General features: G+C 35.3%; 1 protein-coding gene and 1 pseudogene across 1 annotated transcript in view; both read right to left on the bottom strand.

Annotated features, from left to right (window-relative positions):
* The window catches only part of trim2b (tripartite motif containing 2b), a 24,501-nt gene extending 23,575 nt beyond the window's left edge, over positions 1 to 926 (bottom strand). The window contains exon 1 of the mRNA XM_056462228.1: positions 821 to 926. The gene's annotated coding sequence lies outside the window, so the exon portion shown is untranslated. The remainder of the gene's footprint in view (positions 1 to 820) is intronic.
* Positions 624 to 9,377, bottom strand: LOC130221301 (galactose-specific lectin nattectin-like; annotated as a pseudogene).
* Between the last annotated feature and the right edge of the window lie 2,516 nt (positions 9,378 to 11,893).

Raw genomic sequence — 11,893 nt, forward strand, 5'->3', positions numbered from 1 at the left:
CAATATCAGACAGACAGACAGACAGAAAATTCACTATTTGTCTTTAATGACCCTACAAGGTAAATTAAATCGTCAAAATAAGAGGAATTCTTTAAGCATTACTTATAAATCTGCTTATATTTGCTTAGAAACCTCCATCAACATAACATGACTATGTTTGAATAAAGGTTGAAGAATGAATGATTCCTATATCTCCAAATATGCTGGTTTAATACAGATATTCTGTGAGGGAAATGTCAGTGAGAATGTCTGATTTCTTGTTTTTTTATGGCAAGCTGATTGAATTTAGGCCAAGAAGCACAACACACTGACATCACTCTAAACCAGCAGCTACATCAGAAACTCAAACAGAATGACGTATATCTGAAACTCACTGCCAAAGGAAATCAAATGAATATATTAGAATTTAGAATTACAAGCAAGCTTTAAAAAAGACCACACAAGTAGCAATTTTGCTATAATGAGGCCTGTCAGAAAGATGCAACACATTCACTTTCATTCTGAAAACATCTCATATTGCATTTGTCACATGCAACAGTGATGGCTAACTTCATGGTTCAAGACATTACACGCATCACAAACGCCAGATGTAAAGAGACTAAGCCTGCGAACGCAACAGTATATCAGTGCATATGTGAGCATCCATCTCTCCTCTCCTCCTCCTCCACCTCTCCTTTCACCCCACCCCCGTCCGTTCCTGCTTCCCATAGAAACATGCTGCGTTGGTGGAGCGCAGATGCTGCTACATCTTTGATTTTCTGCAAAAACAGCTCTCTGTCTGCGCTTCTCTTCATGTGTCTGTCTGCATTTCGGCTCTTACCTTCCCTCCATGGCTCTGTAGCTTCAGATGCAGCAGCTTTACGGGTTCTCCTCGCCTTACTCATCAGCCTGAGACCCGTTTCCCTGAGAGGAGGGGTGGAGGGCTGTTTTCGCACAGGCTCTTCTCTTTCTGCACTACAGCGACATAAGCGACTCACACCAGCATGCCGTAGGGGCGGAGCCGAGCGCCGAGTGTCGCTCAGTAGCCAATCACAGGATAGAATGTGCAGCCTCGCTGACTAAAAAAGCAAATAATCTCTGCGCTCTCCCTCAACCTTGATTGTTTTTCTGCCTCCTGTCATACCAAAAATATATGTTTACACCTTTTTTACTGTCTGTGGTTTACACTTGTGATCATCGACGGTCCAAACAGTTTGAGGCCATTTTTTGAACGAAATGACATTCTTTTATGTTATATTTTGAGGTCATTATTTTAAACTACAAACTATGACAACTACTAAACTATTAATCGCCATTTATTATTATTTAGGTAAAAATCGTTGTACTTTTATTATTACTACTAAAAAGTGACAGGAAATTAAAATCCAATGTATGGAAGGCAGGTTGGTGCCATCTGGTGGGTTAAATAAAGAGATAATAATTTGCAACACCATGGTGCAGTCCCACCAGTATATATACTTACAGTCACAGACCCCTTTTACCCTTTTGCCTTCAGAATTGCAATAAATCTTTGTGCAAACACTCTGAAAACTGTTATCAGACATGTTGGTCCAGGTTGACGAGAGCATCACAGATATGGATCTCCCTTTAAAGAATGTACCAAATGTGTCAGGATGAGATAACTTCTCTCCCATATATTGTGTCCCATTGGAATGGACTATATGAAAACAAAGAATGGACTACCTATGTCCATTAGGACAATTTCCAATAAATCTTTGTTCAGAGGGAATTTTAACTACACCTCTTAGCAAGAGTTTTTAAATTGATATATTCTGATATACTGTAGATATCAGAATATATTATTTATCTGATATTAGATATATTCTGGAATGATTTTATACATCGATTTTTTGCCCAAAGTTTTTCTTTATTATATAAAGATATTTTATTTGGCTGCCATACTTTATTTATTCTTTTTTTAATTTGTTTATTTGGCAGGGACAGTGTGCATTAATTAGCACGGTAATTTGCACCATAATTAGCCAGAAAGCTATTTTTCATGCGTTGTCCCTGGACAAAACTGTCACCCTAAAACAATACAAAAACTATCAAGCATAACTAAGAAACACTAGAATAGACATAGTTAAGTAGATCTTATTAAAAAATGTAAACTAAAAACGCCAACATTATGTAATAGAAATAAGAGTTAAACATATTTAAACAACAAATCATTATCAAACAAGACAAGGACAACTATTATCTAATAAATTTTATTTTTCTTCTAAATTTATTTTTGCACAAATGTAAATTTCAAGATGCTAAACCCTATTTTCCTGTGTTCTGTAAAGATCTCTAATCCTATACTCTTCTTACATTCTGCAATTCCAAAGCCCTTAAACGATCTCGTTATGTCATTCTTATAATGTCATAATGTCATTATAATGTCATAATGTCATGTCATTCCTAACTCTATAGTCTTTTACTTAATTGTATTTGACTATGACATTGTTTGTCTATCAGTTTTTCCATTATGCTTTTATATGTATTCCTTATGGCCTTCAATAAAAAAAAGAAAAAAGATCATACCAAATGGGCTCTATTGTAGGGGTTCCCAAACTTTTCAGCCAGCAACCCCCAAAATAACAATGCCAGTGATTCGTGACCCCCAATATTCTCTGGAGTGGTTTATAAATATAAAACCTTGCACATAATGGTGCACACATACCAACAGGCCAAAGTCTATTCATTGAGGATGCCACTTGGAGATCATCCTTCATGTTCAGTTGTGGCCTGTATTATTTTTAATGTACTGTATGTGAGTGCGATAAAGGTGTCAGAAAGTTTTATTTGGTGCCATAAAATCAATGTGCTGCATCTGACGCTATTGCTGTGTTTTTAATTTGGTGTAATTCCACCAGGGGTCGCAAAAAATAAATTAATTAATTAAATTCAATTAAAAATCGAATAGCTGATGGCTTTTTTTGTTTGCAGGTTATTTTTAATGTTTATTATTAACATTTTACAATATTAACATTTAACTATTTTGGAAATACCCCCCCCCCTTTTTTTTTTTTTTTTTTGTCCCGCAACCCCCACTTGGGAACCCATTGCTCTACTGGGCCAAGATCAATTTAAGTGTCGTGAACTCACTGTCAAGTTCAATATACCTATTGAGATGATTTCAGCTATTATCCTGCTGGTTTATCCATCATTAGATGTGGTATTAAAAGGATATGGTCAGAAACAATACTCAGGTAGGCTGGGCTGTTCAATTGGTGCTCAACAGATACTAACAGGCACAGAGTGTCCCAAAATGTCCCACCACCACCAGGAGCTTAAGCCACTGATATTAGGGAGGATGAATGCAGCTTTCATTTTGTTTACAACAATTCTGACCCTCCCATCTGAATGTCGCAGCAGAAATGGAAACTAATCAGGCCAGTGATCTTTTTTATAGTCTTCTATTGTCCAGTTTTGGTGAGTCTGTATGAATTGTAGCCTCAGTTTGGGTTGTTTTTTACAACAGGAAAGTCTCCATGCTCTTTTTCTGCTGTTTTAGCTTGTCTGCTTCAAGGTTTGATTGTGCTGTCTGTTCAGAGATGATGAATGTTTATTGATTTTCTATTGTCTTTTAAACCAGGTCTCGGCCATTTTCCTCTGACCTCTGACATCAACAAGGCATTTTCATACGCAGAACTACTGCACTGTATACTTTCTTCCACCCCCTGGTCATTTCCTGTAAATGCTAAAAATGGTTTTGTGGGGAAACCCCAACAGACCAGCATTGAAAGTGAAAATTAATGACTAAATGTCTTGTAAAATTTGACTTTTTTTATATAAAGTCAGTATTTCAAATCACCAGGTATACCTCATGAATAATATTGTTTCTTTATATTTTCCACATATCCCATTCAATTGATATTCAAGTAACTACTAATAATCAACTTAATCATTTTTACTATAGTGTGTATATTATAAAAATACCAGAATTATTGATTGTTGAGTGATTGATTATCATTTTTATTTAAAGTTTTGTTATTTTCCATAATATATATATATATAGTCAGTTGTGAAGTTGTAGTGTGTGTCTTGGTAAATACATTTGATTTGTCCAGTCAAACCAAAAAGAGCATTGAGGCATTTTTGAATGGTCTCCAAGTTGGAAAATATGAGTGTTACAGCCTGGTACTCTCACTCAACATCACAGTGTCATTACAACTGCTGGACACAATAAAACAATGCGCAAACCACACACACACACACACACACACACACACACACACACACACACACACACACACACACACACAACAACACACACACACACACACACAGAAAAAAATCCAGTGAATAACACTAAACAAAAGACCCTTAGGTCCCCATAACTCACTCATTACAATTATTAGTTGCATATTAATACACTTTATTGTTAACTTCTATGATTTTTTAAAAACTCTGGTTTATTATAGGGCGGCAATTAATTAAATTAAACTAAATAAACTAAATTGGCTGTAGTTTATGAGTGTGTGTGTGTGTGAATGTGTATGGGTGTTTCCCAGTACTGGTTTGCAATTTGGAAGGGCATCCGCTGTGTAAAACATATAGGGGATAAGTTGGTAGTAGTTCATTCCACTGTGGCAACCCCTGATGAATAAAGGGACCTAAGCCAAAGGTAATGAATGAATGAATGGTTTGTCATTCACAGCACATGTAAATTCTGTCATCTACTCACCCTCAAGTTGGTCTAAAACCTATGAGTATATTTCTTCTGTTGAACATAAAAGAAGATATTTTGATTAATGTTGATAACTTTATGTTGATACTTTTACTTCTAACTACTGTTTTTTCTCCTACTATGAAAGTCAAAGTAACCAATTCTGTGGTAATCAACATTATTCAAAATACCACAATTGGTTACTTTGACTTCCACATTTTTTATCCTACTATGGAAGTCAACGGCTATCGCACTGTTTGGTTACTTTAACATTCTTCAAAATATCTTCTTTTATATTCAACAGAAGAAAGAAACTCATATCATGACTGTGAGTAAAACCTCATTCACACTACGAGCAACTCGCAGTGGCAAAGCAACAAGTGACCGTTCATTTCAACAGAGTAAGTGACTTACGGCAACCTCTGTCTACGTGAGCGACAGCAACCCTTGGCAAACAAGGTGGCCGTTTCGAGTGATGATGTGACAAAGTTGAGAATCCTTCAACCTTATGCAAATGAAGACGACAATCTTGAGCAACAGCCAATAGGAGCAGCAGTAAAGCTCACGTGATCCTCTCTCAGTTCTCTCAGAGTCTGGTTGTATAGACCCTTTTCACATTTCTGGGTTTCTCAGTAGTGGAAGGAATCATGTTTGGGTAAACTTAGAGCGCAGTGAATGGTAGAGCCCAACAAATAATTTTTTACGATCTATTTGCGGAAATAATAAAAGAAAAACTGGATGATGGTGTTCTCAAGACATTAAGAAAAAGAAAAAAAATAGTGTGCAACTGATGACGGCAGTCAGAAGAGAGAATGTCAGATTTACTCTCAGCCCTATGGACGCTGCATTACTAGCACCTCGCATAAGCGGTCAATCGTTTTTTGTAATTTGATGCAAAGATGATATATAATTCATACATAAATGCACGTAAATGTTCATATGTTTTTTTTACAAATCAAATACTCACAACTTTCAAGAATTTAAGATTATGATAACCGTTAAACGCGTCATAACAGTCTTGTGAAAAGGGTCCATTTTCCTTGCTGTAGACCTACACAGATCTGCACTGCAGTGAGTCGCCACCCAGAGCTACAGGCAGTTACAAAGTCACTGATAATGTGAATGAGGCATAAATGGTGACAGATTTTTCATTTTTGGGTGAACTGTCCCTTTAGTCTTGGAGTCAGTAGGCTAAAAGGCAGGTTAGCAGTTCCCTCTGCTGGTAGATGCTGTCACTACTTCATGTAATTAGTACATAGTTTTGTTTTGAAGAGATTGGCCGATTAAAGGCGACACACCAAAATATACATTTTATGATAAGAATTTTATTTTTGCATGATGAATCTGTAACAATCGGCTATTTTTGAGGACTTCGTCTGAGATGGACTGTCATAAGATTTGACCTTATCAGCAAATGAATGATACATAGTAATTCTGGCCGATCTGTAACAGATGAAATTGAGACGAGTTTCGCAACGTGCGTCATTCCAGCGCAGCTCATCTGTGGAGATTAAACGATACATAATAGTTCATTATGTTAAATATGGATGTAAAATGTTTACAAGTATTAACAACAAGTATATTATTACCCCCAAAGCCCATCTCAGCGCATCTTTCGGCATTTCCTCCATTATTTGGCTCTCAGAATGCCAGGCACTGTATTCAAACTTTGATCCGTCACTCCAGAACCAGATGTCCACCTGAAAAACAGTATTTACACTGCTGAAGGTATGCATAGCCCCACATGTCGCTACTTCCATCTGATACCTTTAATTGCTGTCTTTTATTATTATGCTTATATTTACCTTAAATCTGACTATAGTAGCTATACAATAGTCAAGATTTGAACTGTTAAAAAACCTTTCGTCAAACTTGTCCTACAACTTTTCACCAACAACCATTCTTGTTTTAGGACAATTTTAAAGAGCCCATATTATGGCTTTTTGAAAATGCCCTTCCATGTAGTGTGTCACACAGCTCTAATTGAAGTGAAATATCCAGCTAAGGCTTAAATCTGTAAGTGTACAGTGTTTAAAAACTATTGATTCATCTATAAAAGAGTCGACTCATAGGCTTCAAACGAGTCGTCTTGATAACGAGTATTAGGTGTTTCGCGATGACGCAGCTCACGAACACAAGTAGTTGCACGCGGCAAGCCCGGGAGATTTGAACCTGCGGCTCCGCCCCACTAACAGAAAAAGTCACACACACACACACCACACACACACACACACACACACAGAGACACACACAGACACGGTAGAAATTGAAGTCAACGCTGTGCAGATGGAGATTATTTGACAGTTCACCCCAAAGATGAAACCTTAGCATATAGCCTAGCCCTTGGAGCAGATCGAGAGCCTTCTGGAAAACTACCGCTTACACAGAAGACTTTCTCAGTTTGTAAAGGAAGGATCGGTAAGACTGTCAGAACAAGGATCAGTGGATCATGAATCAGTTTCTTCCCCCATTTCACCAGTGTAAGTATGTGCGATTAAAATTGTGCCTTTGTGTTTGATACCTACATTAATTAAACTTTAAGTGTTATTTTTATAATCGAATCTAAAATTTACTGTTTGACAGTTGGTATATAAAACATATGCCAGAGTTATTGGTGGTTCATTCCTCTGTGGCGACCCCTGATAACCCCTGATAAACGGAAGGAAAGTGAGTGAGTAAAGTAATTAAAGTAACTAAGTAAATAAGTTATTTGGGGCACACGGTGGCGCAGTGGCTAGCCTTTGCTGGGTCAATTGACATTTCTGTGTGTAGTTTGCATGTTCACCCCGTGTTGGCGTGGGTTTCCTCTGGGTGCTCCGGCTTTCCCCACAAGTCTCAAACATGTGGTAATGGTTTAATTGGTAAGCTAAATTGGCCATAGTGTATGTGTGTGAATGAGTATGTATGAGTTTTGGGTTGTGATGGGTTGCAGCTGGAAGGGCATCCGTGTGTAAAACATATGCTGGATAAGTTTGTGGTTCATTCGGCTGAGGCAACCCCAGATCAATAAAGGGACTAAGCCAAAAAGAAAATGAATGAATAAATGAATGAATGAATAAGTTATTTTCAGACAAAGTAATTAGAGACGTCATTTAAATACAATTTGAATCATTTTAATTAGTAATAACTAACTTTTTTAAAGCAACCTAGTCAACTTACTTGTGTGTATATATGTATAAAACACAGCTACAATTGCTGCTCATTTCATTTCATCAATGCTTCACATTTTACAATAATCTGATTTGATTCATATTTAACAGGAAATAAAAAAATCAGCTACCTGAGTTGCATCATGAGCGCCAATCCAGGTCCGGGTGATGCCTTTTTCTTGTCTTTTCAATAAGCTAAAAGAAAATTGTGAGTGACTTCACTCTGGATGGATGCTAGGTTTCCTCCGAGGTCAACACACTGTTTCTGTGTAGAGAAGGGGGTTTTAAAATGCATTGGATTAATAAACGGTATCTTGGTAAAGAGACATTCCATTTGCAGATTGCATTGATTTACAGTGTCATTGTATTTTTGTGTGGTTATACAGTCCTCAGCACAATTGAGTACACCCCATGTGAAATGAATATTTGTATCCATTCCTCAGTGAATATTGGTAATATATTTTGGTGCATTTGAGCAAAAGACATATATTTATTAAAATAATATTTAGTCACCAAACATATTTAGAAATTGAAAGATAATACCATTAAACTCAAGCAGAACATTGCAAAAAATATTTACAACCTACAAAATTTCAGCTAAATATTAAATGTTTTTGCTTCTCTTGATATTTCCTCTTTTTTAAAATTTGTATTTCATATTTTTCTATAATATATAAATTTTGGTGTACAATTTTTTTCTCCGTTATCGTAAGTTATTTTGTTAGATAAGCTCCAGATTTGGCTTCAGTACTGACTAATCTAAAGTATATGCACAAATATAATATTGTATTGCTTCCTATTAAAGAAATGAACTTAAAACAGAGTTATGTTAGGGGGTACTTATATTGCTGAACACAGTATAACAATACACTGTATAACAACACCCACCCACACACACTCGCAAACATATTGTATAAAAGTAAAGTGTCTTTAAAGTTCTCCTGAATTTAACAATCCCAATTATATGTTGCCCAGTTATAGTGTACTTTGAAAAAGATATTTGAAAAAAAAGATATTAAGGGAGAAAAACAGTATTAGATTTTAAACCTTAAAACCGCTGTAAATTATTTATTTAATTATTTAAAACTTAATTTTCATCTTACCTCAGCCTCAGCCCATGTTTTATATTCATTGAAAAACTTAAAGCATTGTGATCCAAATTTCTCCCAGCCGGCGGGGCATCTTCGACTAATGTTTGGAACTTTATTCAAGAAGATTGAATAAAAATGAGAGATTATTATCGACTGAATGATCAGTTTTGTGAATGTAATAACTTTCATTAAAGAAACTACAGACATCCACATCTCTGCAGTTATAACAACTAAAAACTACAAAATTAACAAAATATCAAATATTTTCTTCAATTACCATCAGAGTTGACTCCATTTACAGCCAATGCAAAAAGAAGGAATGCTGCAGAAATCCACATCTTGACCAGATCCTGTAAAATTATTGTATTGTAAAATTGCAGCATTATTGTAAATTAATATGTGCATGAATAACACTAAGAATGGAAATACAACAGAAACTCATACCTGGTAGATTCAGCTCGATTCTGTAGATTCAATAGTGTTGTGTAGTATTCAGATTATTGCTCAAGCTTTATATACACTTATTCGCTTAGTCATAAATGTGTGCAACTGATGGCTGAAACACCAATGAATGCTTATTTTAACCAACCGGTCCTTATTAGGTAAATAACACCCAATGCTGAAATACTTCATGTTTGATGGTACGTTTTGTTGCACAATAACTTTAAGTGTCGCATTCTTGTCAAAGTTGATTACAAACTTACATAAAAATGACCAATAATATGATAATTATGTGATAATATTTTTCATCGTACTCATTTTAATAGACATGAAAACTAGTTTATCAGATATACTGTATGTCATTTTTCAGAATATAATCAACAATAAAATGACAAATAAAACAATGAGGTTTATAGAGTAATTACATTTTACAACCTGCAAAGATTGTATTTATTTATTTTTAGATTGTGGTTGAATAAAAGAAAAAATGCAGTATTGTAAGTGTGAGTCAATGTAGGGAAAGTAAAACGTTAATAAAGTCCTGCAATGTTACAGTTGCACATTTAAAAGTTTTTACACCATTACTATTATATTATATATATATATCATATCAATTTTTATAGTTTGATATTCTCTGCTACAAAGATTAAAAGTAATATATTTTTACATGTATCCTTCTATTAAGTTACCTAAATTGAGTGCAATGATAGAGCAGCAAGAAAAAGATGATGAAACTGAAAAAATTATGCAATCTGCCACGTTTAACATGTCAAAATGTCATAATTATTTGCATTTCTGACATAATCTTTAGCTTTATCAGTAACACCCAAGATGTCACCTAAGATGTGAGCCTAAAACCAGTTTAGACTTTCTCTGTGCTTAAGAGATTGTTGCCAGATGTCATTCGCAATAACAGAAGACAAAAATGCAGAATAATGCCTCACCAATTTCAGCTTAAATAAACTTACATGTATGCAACTTCATTACAGGAATAAGACAAACAATAAAAAAGAAAGAAAATCTCAGCCACCATTTTTTAGCAACATTTTGGAGGGGAAAAGCAAGCCCAAAAACCCTCAAAGATAACCTAGACTGAATAGTGTACCTAAACAATCCAGACATAAAGTAGGTCACTATGAAAAACAGTGAGAAAGCAAACTGTTTAAATACATGTTGTACAATAAACCAAATCTGCTTTCGTAATGTCAGTGTGTAAACAATATAATTTATTTAGGTCAATTATTATTAATAATCTGCTTTTTGAAACAATTGAAAACATAATTAAAATTTTGGCGACATGGTGGCTTAGTGGTTAGCACTGTTGCCTCACAGCAAAAGGTCACTAGCACGAGTCCTGGCTGGATCAGTTGGCATTTCTGTGTGGAGTTTGCATGGTTTCTCCCTGTTGGTGTAGGTTTCCTCTGGGTCCTCTGGTGTCCGCCACAGTCTAAAGACATGCGCTATAGGTGAATTGAATAAACTAAATTGGCCGTAGTGTATGTGTGTGAATGAGTGTGTATGGGTGTTTCTTAGTACTAGGTTGCAGCTGGAAGGGCATCCGCTGTGTAAAAAATATCTGTTATGTCATGTCATGGTTATGTATTCTTTCTTCTTTGTTCCGTTAACAGAGTGTTATTTCCCCTTGTAGCAAAGTTGCAAATGTAGGTAAAACACTGACTTCTGATTTGCATAGTGAACAAAGACCACACAGAGCTACACTGGGAAGTCACGTAAATAACATCACTGCAGCTCGGACGATACGTTCTGGACTGAACATAACAAGGCCAAACACAGGGTGTGTCTCCTGAAGTTGTCGTGTACTTCAATTCGGGCACTGGAAACGACAGTTATGAGCTTGGTTCACAACACAATGGGACACTGATTGTGATATGAGATGTCCTGGTTGTACAACATTAATTTTTATAAACAAAAGCAGGACTAAAGTTTTCCTTATTTATTTCATGAAGTTTTAAAACAGCTAAATAATTTGAGTGTTTCATACAGTATACCAACAACATTTCAACCTTTAAACAAAATGATTTATAAACTATTCTTAACCTGTCTAGCTTGTTTTTTTTATGTGAAATATAAATAAATACTGTAAATTACTGTATATTTACATATTTCAGTTTAAAAAAATCTTGGGTTGATTGAATTGTAATTATAATTTCTTTTTGGCTTAGTCCCTTTATTAATCAGGAGTCACACACAGCGGAATGAACCGCTGTAATTATAATTTGTAATTGCAAATTTGAATTTAAAAACAGATGAGTCATTGTATTTATTTGGTATCAGTTGATGTCAATGACACGCTTCACTGTCTGGTGACTGTTCTACTTCTCTCATATCATATCATATGAGGTGATATAACAACTTAGAGATGTTCAACAAAAAGCAGTTGGTAATGTAGACATCTAAACTGGAGTTAATATTCTGAATATGGATACAATATATTTTATGGAAAAAAAATCACTAAGTTGTGAATAAAGATTTCTATATTTTGATAAAACTCAGTAAACTGTGATGAACCATCTTAGACTATGAATTATCTTTATGCA

This window comes from Danio aesculapii, chromosome 1 (assembly GCF_903798145.1).
Source record: "Danio aesculapii chromosome 1, fDanAes4.1, whole genome shotgun sequence".
Lineage (NCBI taxonomy): Eukaryota > Metazoa > Chordata > Actinopteri > Cypriniformes > Danionidae > Danio > Danio aesculapii.